Here is a 6,000-nt window from a genome sequence, read left to right on the forward strand (position 1 = left end):
AGGTATCTCGGTAAGTGCATGTGTAGTTAGGCCCAAACCCGTTGTCTAGTGGGAATACATGTCATTTATACGTGCTGCGACTCTTTAGGATAGCCGTTTTTCTTTTACTATCTTTATTTTGGACCAACCGCCATGATCACAACCACAACATCAACCACCAACCACAACGCCGCTTCACCACAACCGCCACGACCTTTACCGTCACAACTCGCCACCATCGCATCACCGTCATCTCGCGCCACTCATGGGCACCGATGCTGGACTCGTGTAGGGCGCACGTTGAACAGCGTGTACAAAATCACGGATTTTGTGCTTCAAAAACGGATCAAAAACGACACACGCCCACTTTTTGCCGTCCAATCGGTGAGCGAGGGGCGATTTGGCCCCGCCTCCAGAACGATCGATATATGCAAATTTGTGGATCAAAAAGCCTTCACGCCCACTTTTTCTCGGGCCAATGGGGAGCGAGGTGAAAGGTCAAAGGGAGGGGGTCAAAGGCGAAGTTACGGGGGGATAAAAGGACGGTGTTCGTCAGTCAGAAGAGAGTCGGGAACGAGAACGGAGGGAGAGTCGCAAACGAGAACGAAAGAAGTCTGGAGCCCGAAGCCTGCAGTGGCTGGAGAAGCTGAAGAGAGTCGGACGAGGGGGTGCTCGCGTCGGTGCCAGGAGCTGCACGCCCGAGGGAGGCCGGCAGCGCGACCTGGCCGAGGTGGAGACGCACACCAGGGATAATAAAGATCCTCTATACCCCGAGCATCAGCAACCCCCTCCTGTTTCCCCCCGCGCTGAGATAGTGCGACCAAGGGGGCCCCGTTCCCACCCCCTACCAGGCACTGTCCACGAGGCCCGCGGGTTGCGGGGCCATCGCCGCTCCGCGTCTCATCACCAGACGGGTAGGCCCAACCCGGTCTCGGCCTCAGGCCTGCCTCATTCTTGAGGGTATTTCTTTTCCTTGGTTTTGGGTATGTGTTGTCGGCGCCGTCTGTGAAGTAGAATTGTATAAGTGTTGCCGTGTGCTCGGTAGTCGGTATTAGCTCTGCACTGTGTTTTCACTTTTATGTTTGCTTTTTGTGTAAATGGAATTGTGTTTTCTTTTTTTGTGTGCATTTGGTGGAATTGTATTTGTGTGCTTTCCGTTCGTCGCGAATAAATGTGCTTTATTGTTGAACTGTTCTCCCGCTTCGCTTCGTCTTTTCCTCCATTGAATCCCCATCTTGCTTCACGTAAAGGGTTGGTAGTGGGCTGAATACGCCCGATAATTAATCGAACCGTCGAGGTCGACGATAACACCGCTCGGTTATTCTGATAGTACGGAACGGGTCGCTTAAGTGGCCCGTGTCCGAAGTCGACCTGCGGCGAGGTGTGATCGCCCGGTCTACCCTCCGCGTGGGTACTTAGGTAGTTCGAATTTGGCGAGCAACCCTATCCCACGCGGGGGCTGATTGGCTCGATCGCGGTGAGACCGAAAGGTCCACCCGTGACTGGTTCCCGGCGTTAGTCCGAGAGGGTCACGACTGGATTGTCCGTCCGGTGGGCGACGTGCCGCGATTCGAGTTACGTGGCCGTTCGCACGCCGGCGGGCGCGAAGACCGCAACACTGGTGTCAGGTCGTGCGATACAAATTCATCGCCCTCCTCCCGGCACTCGTATCCGACAACACCAAAACCCCCTCTCCTGTCTCCGCCTAAATTTACGGGAATGGGTCCAGGGGTGAGAGAAGCGACCCCGATTCCCTCCAAATTACGAGCGAGCAAATTAACCCTTCACGAGAAGCAAGATGGCGTCTCAAGGCGAGCGGGAGCCGGGGGTATTAGAAATGTATATGTGTAATAATGTAGAGTCCATGGTCCAGGATGGAATCCCCGAGCAGGAAATGTTGATTGTGCAGGAACACGGACTCGCCCAACTGAACCCAGGGCCCGAGGTGGGTGCGGCAGCGGCCGCGGTGTATGACACCTCCCCCTCTCCACCAAGACCCTTCCCCAACCCTTGCCGAAACGGCTCAGCTGAGTGCATCCAACATGGCCCAGCTATGCGCCATGCTGGCGGCAATGAACGAAAAGATGAATGCGAAAATGATCGAAAAAATGGATGCAAACACAAATGAAATGAAAAACGAAATGAAAGACATGAACAAGCAAATGAATGAAGTGAAAACGACGATGGATGCGAATACACAACAAATAAACGAAAAGATGGATACAAAAATGAACGGAATGGAAACAAACATGAAAGAGCTGCGGGTGAGACGCAGAACATGGGCCGATGCCTGCAGGCGGGCATGAAGGCCGTGACCAGGGAGCTGGGAATGGCGACTTCACGTGTGGGAGCAAACGAGCTGGGTGGGGGTGCAACGGCTGACAGGCCCGCGGTGGAGGCGGGTGAAAAAATAATTCGTGGAACGTGTTGGGCGAGGGTCGTGACGATGACCGAAAGGGAAAAATTAAATGGGGAGACCAAAACGTGTGAGACGAGACACGAGGTGACGACAACAGAAATAATAGTTGAGACAAGGGAGGTAAAGGGTGAAGAGTTGGCAGAGACACGGGAGATGGGAACGATAGAGGGAAGACTACACGATGAAGACGGGGTAAGTGACGCGCACGCACACACGGAGGTAGTGGAGGACAATGGGGTTGAGCTCGCGGAGCGTGTTGGGACCCGGTGCGAGCACCTGGATGGCCTCCTCCAGGAACGAGGGGAGGGAGTATGCCCCCTTAAGGCGAGTCACGACCAGGTGAGTTCGGTCGTGCTTTGCGAGGTTGAGGGGACGAGTGCTGTGGACGGGTGCACGGAGAGCTTGGGGGGTGTAGAGGCCCCGGAGACCCTTGTGGGGACACGAATCCCCAGTGTGGTTGTCCCTGTGTGTGTGGTGCAAGGTGTGAGTGCGTCCCCGTGTGTGGAAGCGACCCCGTGTGTGAGTGGTGTGGTGGCGATGGTGCCAGAGTGCGTGCTTCCCAGCACGCCGGGTGTGGATGGGGCACCGTGTGTGAGTGAGGCCGTGTGTGTGGATGAAACGGCCAGTGTGGATGAGGCACGGTGTGTGGATGAGGCACGGTGTGTGGATGAGGCACAGCGGTTGAGTGCCCTCGCGTGTGTGGGTGAGGCACCGCGGGTGAGTGCCCCGCGCGAGTGAATAGAGCACCACGTGTGAGTAGTATGGTTTGTGTGAGTAGTGAGGCACGCGTGAGTGAACGGCCGTGTGCAAGGTCGCTGTGTGCCAGGGAGACCGTGTGTGTGAGAGAGCGGTATGTAAGGGAGATGTCGGTTGGCATGCGGGAGCACGCAGCCGCGTCTCCCGGTGTGAATGTGATGGAGTGGACTGTGTGCGTCGTAACACGCAGGTGTGCGTGGGTTGAATGGCGACGACGAAGGCGACATGAGAAGAAAGAAAGCCGAGTAGCGGCTGTAGTTGTTTCGAGGACCGTGCCGGGTTCACCCAGCAGTGAGCACGCGGTTCGTGCTGTGCAACGCACGAGACCACCACGTGCTCGCTTGCGAGAGTGAAGTCCCGGTCCGGAAACGCACGCGGTGGATTTGCCGATCCCGCGGACGGACAAAGTTAGGCAGGTAAATGGATTTGGACCGGACGGGTTCTCCACGCGATCGTGTGTGTTCAGCTCCAACGGGCAAAGCACATGTGTTCGCGTGGGGAACCCCTCGAGACGTGTGGCTTGTGTTTTTTTTTTTTTTATGCGCACGGTGACGTCATGGCTGCACGTGGGGTTGGAATCCGGCAGGAGGGGTATCTCTGCCGGATGGTCCCGTCCAAGGAGGGACGAGGAACACGTGCAGCTGCATGACGTCACGGGCAGGTGCAAAGTGCGCGAGCTCTGAGTTGCCGCGCTGGCGCTGCGCATGTAGAAAAAAAAAAAAAAAAAGAACAAGCCTCACTTTCGGGTGCAAAGGATTCCTGGGCAAGGGGTGAAAGACCCCCTTGACCTGGGCACAGGATGGAAACTAGTTAGGGGGAAGGGTTAGCTTAGTTAGACCGACTTCATGGGGCAGGGGTAAGTCCTCATGGAGTCCGTGGAATGGATTAGTTAGAGGGATTGTAGTCAGATTTAGGTTGGGAAATAAAATGAGTTAGGAGACAGTGACAGACTTGTGGATGTGTAGTGGGGACGTAGTTTAGCTACGTAGCGTTAAAAGGAACGTGCTATAGTTTAAGGGACGACGTGGGAGCACGAGTTAGTTAGGGGAGGTAGTTAGAAGGATGGCAGAGTTCAGCGGTGAGTGTGTTGAAGAGTTGGTGAGTTGTGAGGTGAGTACATGATGAGTGAGTGAGGCCAGCGGGTCTGTGTGAGTGGAGTGAATGGGGAATGCATGGTGCGATGAGTGATTGGGGGGAGGAGTGACTCCCGCCCAAAGGGACCCCGGGGTCAGAGTAAAGTGAGTTAGCTGGGTTAGTCAAATTGAAAAATGGAGGTCGTTTTGTTGTTGGTGGGAAAGTAGGCTCGAAACCCATTTGGAGGGGTGCAGGAGCCCTGTTGACGGGCTTGGGGAGCGTGGCTGCGAAAGGTGAGTATCGCTGAGTGGGTACCCCGGGCACCAGGCTAGTCGGCCGCGGTAGGCCAAGGGCCCATGGGGGGCCGGGATAGCGTAGTGGGCACGGGTGCGCCTGCTTGGTGCGGGGGCCCGGGGCGCCATTAGCCGCGTGGGCAGTGTTGTGGGCACGGGTGACCCTCGGAAAGGGGCCCGGGAGGCCGGCCTGCCACGTGTGCGTTTCAGGGGAAGTGCCATGGGGGGCACTCCCCGGTGTTGGGGAGCTGGTAGGCTCGGAGGCAGTGTAGTGCCCGGGGGTGCCATAGCGGGAGATTCGGCAGAGGGTCGTGCCTGCCAGAGAGAGCCACGTGTCCCAGCCAGGAGACCGTGTGAGGGCACGGAGAGAAAATTGGGGGGCGAGGCCCGAAATTGTGAGGACACCAACACAGGCGACGGGAATCTGGGTTGTTAGAACCAATAGTTTAAGCGAGAGGCGCTTGTTGAAAGCCCCGGGGTAGTTTAACTGTTAAATGGTAAGGGTAGATTAGGAGATGTACCCCCTCCGCACCATCCATCCCCTCGCTCTCGTTGTGGGCCGCTGGACCCACTTTGGGTTAAGATCGCCGAACTCTGGGGAGGCCATTCTGAGGCTTCGCTGGGCCTCGACACAGGACGTTAGCTCTCCCTTATTCCCCTCCGGGAAGGGAACGTAGGGGTTGGGAGTAGGCTAGGTGACAGGATAGGTTAGCCGAACAAGGACGATAAAGGGGGTTAGGGGACGATTTATAGTGGGGGAGTAAAAATAAAAACAACAAAAAAATAAGTTGGGGCTAAATTGGGGTTTGACAAATTAAGGGAGTGGGTATGTACAGTGACAGGCAAAGGCGATAGGTTGGGAGGGAGACAGGTAGGTAGGTCCGAGCCCGCCTTCCAAGTGGCCAGCACCACCGCACTCCCTCCACCAACCTCCACTGAACGGCAAAGGCTAGCCAACTCCATCGGCTGGCCGTGTTTTTCTTCGAGGCGGAGGCCGGCCAACTTCATCGGCAGCTGTTGTTTTGCTGCAAGGCCTGTGCCATCGGCTGGCCGTGTTTTGCTTCAAGGCCTGTGCCGGCCAGTTCATCTGCTCGCTGTTTTTCTTCGAGGCCTGTGCCGGCCAGTTCGTCTGCCGGCTGTGTTTGCCTGCAGCGGTCTTCTTCTGTGGGCTGTGTTTGCCTGCTGCCTTTGCCATGCCATGCCCACTGCCCACGTTCACCAGCCCCGTTCAATTTTTGCTTTGCCCCCCCTGTTCATTTCCATGTGCGCCAGGATCCGCAAGGCAACAGTTTGCAAGCTGCGAGAACTGCCCTGTTGGCAGCTACAACACGGGCCTGCAGTGGCGGCCCGTGCACCGTGTTTGCGTCCATCCATTCATCCATCCATTCGTTGTGCTCATTGCGTGTGCCACTTGAGCTGGCACGGAGACTGCGTTGTGCAGCCCATGCACCGTTGTGGTTCACTGCATTCAGTTCAAAC

General features: G+C 56.5%; 1 protein-coding gene across 7 annotated transcripts in view; it reads left to right on the forward strand.

The window, feature by feature from the left end:
- LOC147025021 (uncharacterized) overlaps positions 1 to 6,000 on the forward strand; it is a 291,362-nt gene that overhangs the window by 18,892 nt on the left and 266,470 nt on the right. The window lies entirely within an intron of this gene.

This window comes from Eptatretus burgeri, chromosome 6 (assembly GCF_056783735.1).
Source record: "Eptatretus burgeri isolate ZD-2024b chromosome 6, Ebu_testis_v1, whole genome shotgun sequence".
In the NCBI taxonomy this organism is placed as follows: Eukaryota; Metazoa; Chordata; class Myxini; order Myxiniformes; family Myxinidae; genus Eptatretus; species Eptatretus burgeri.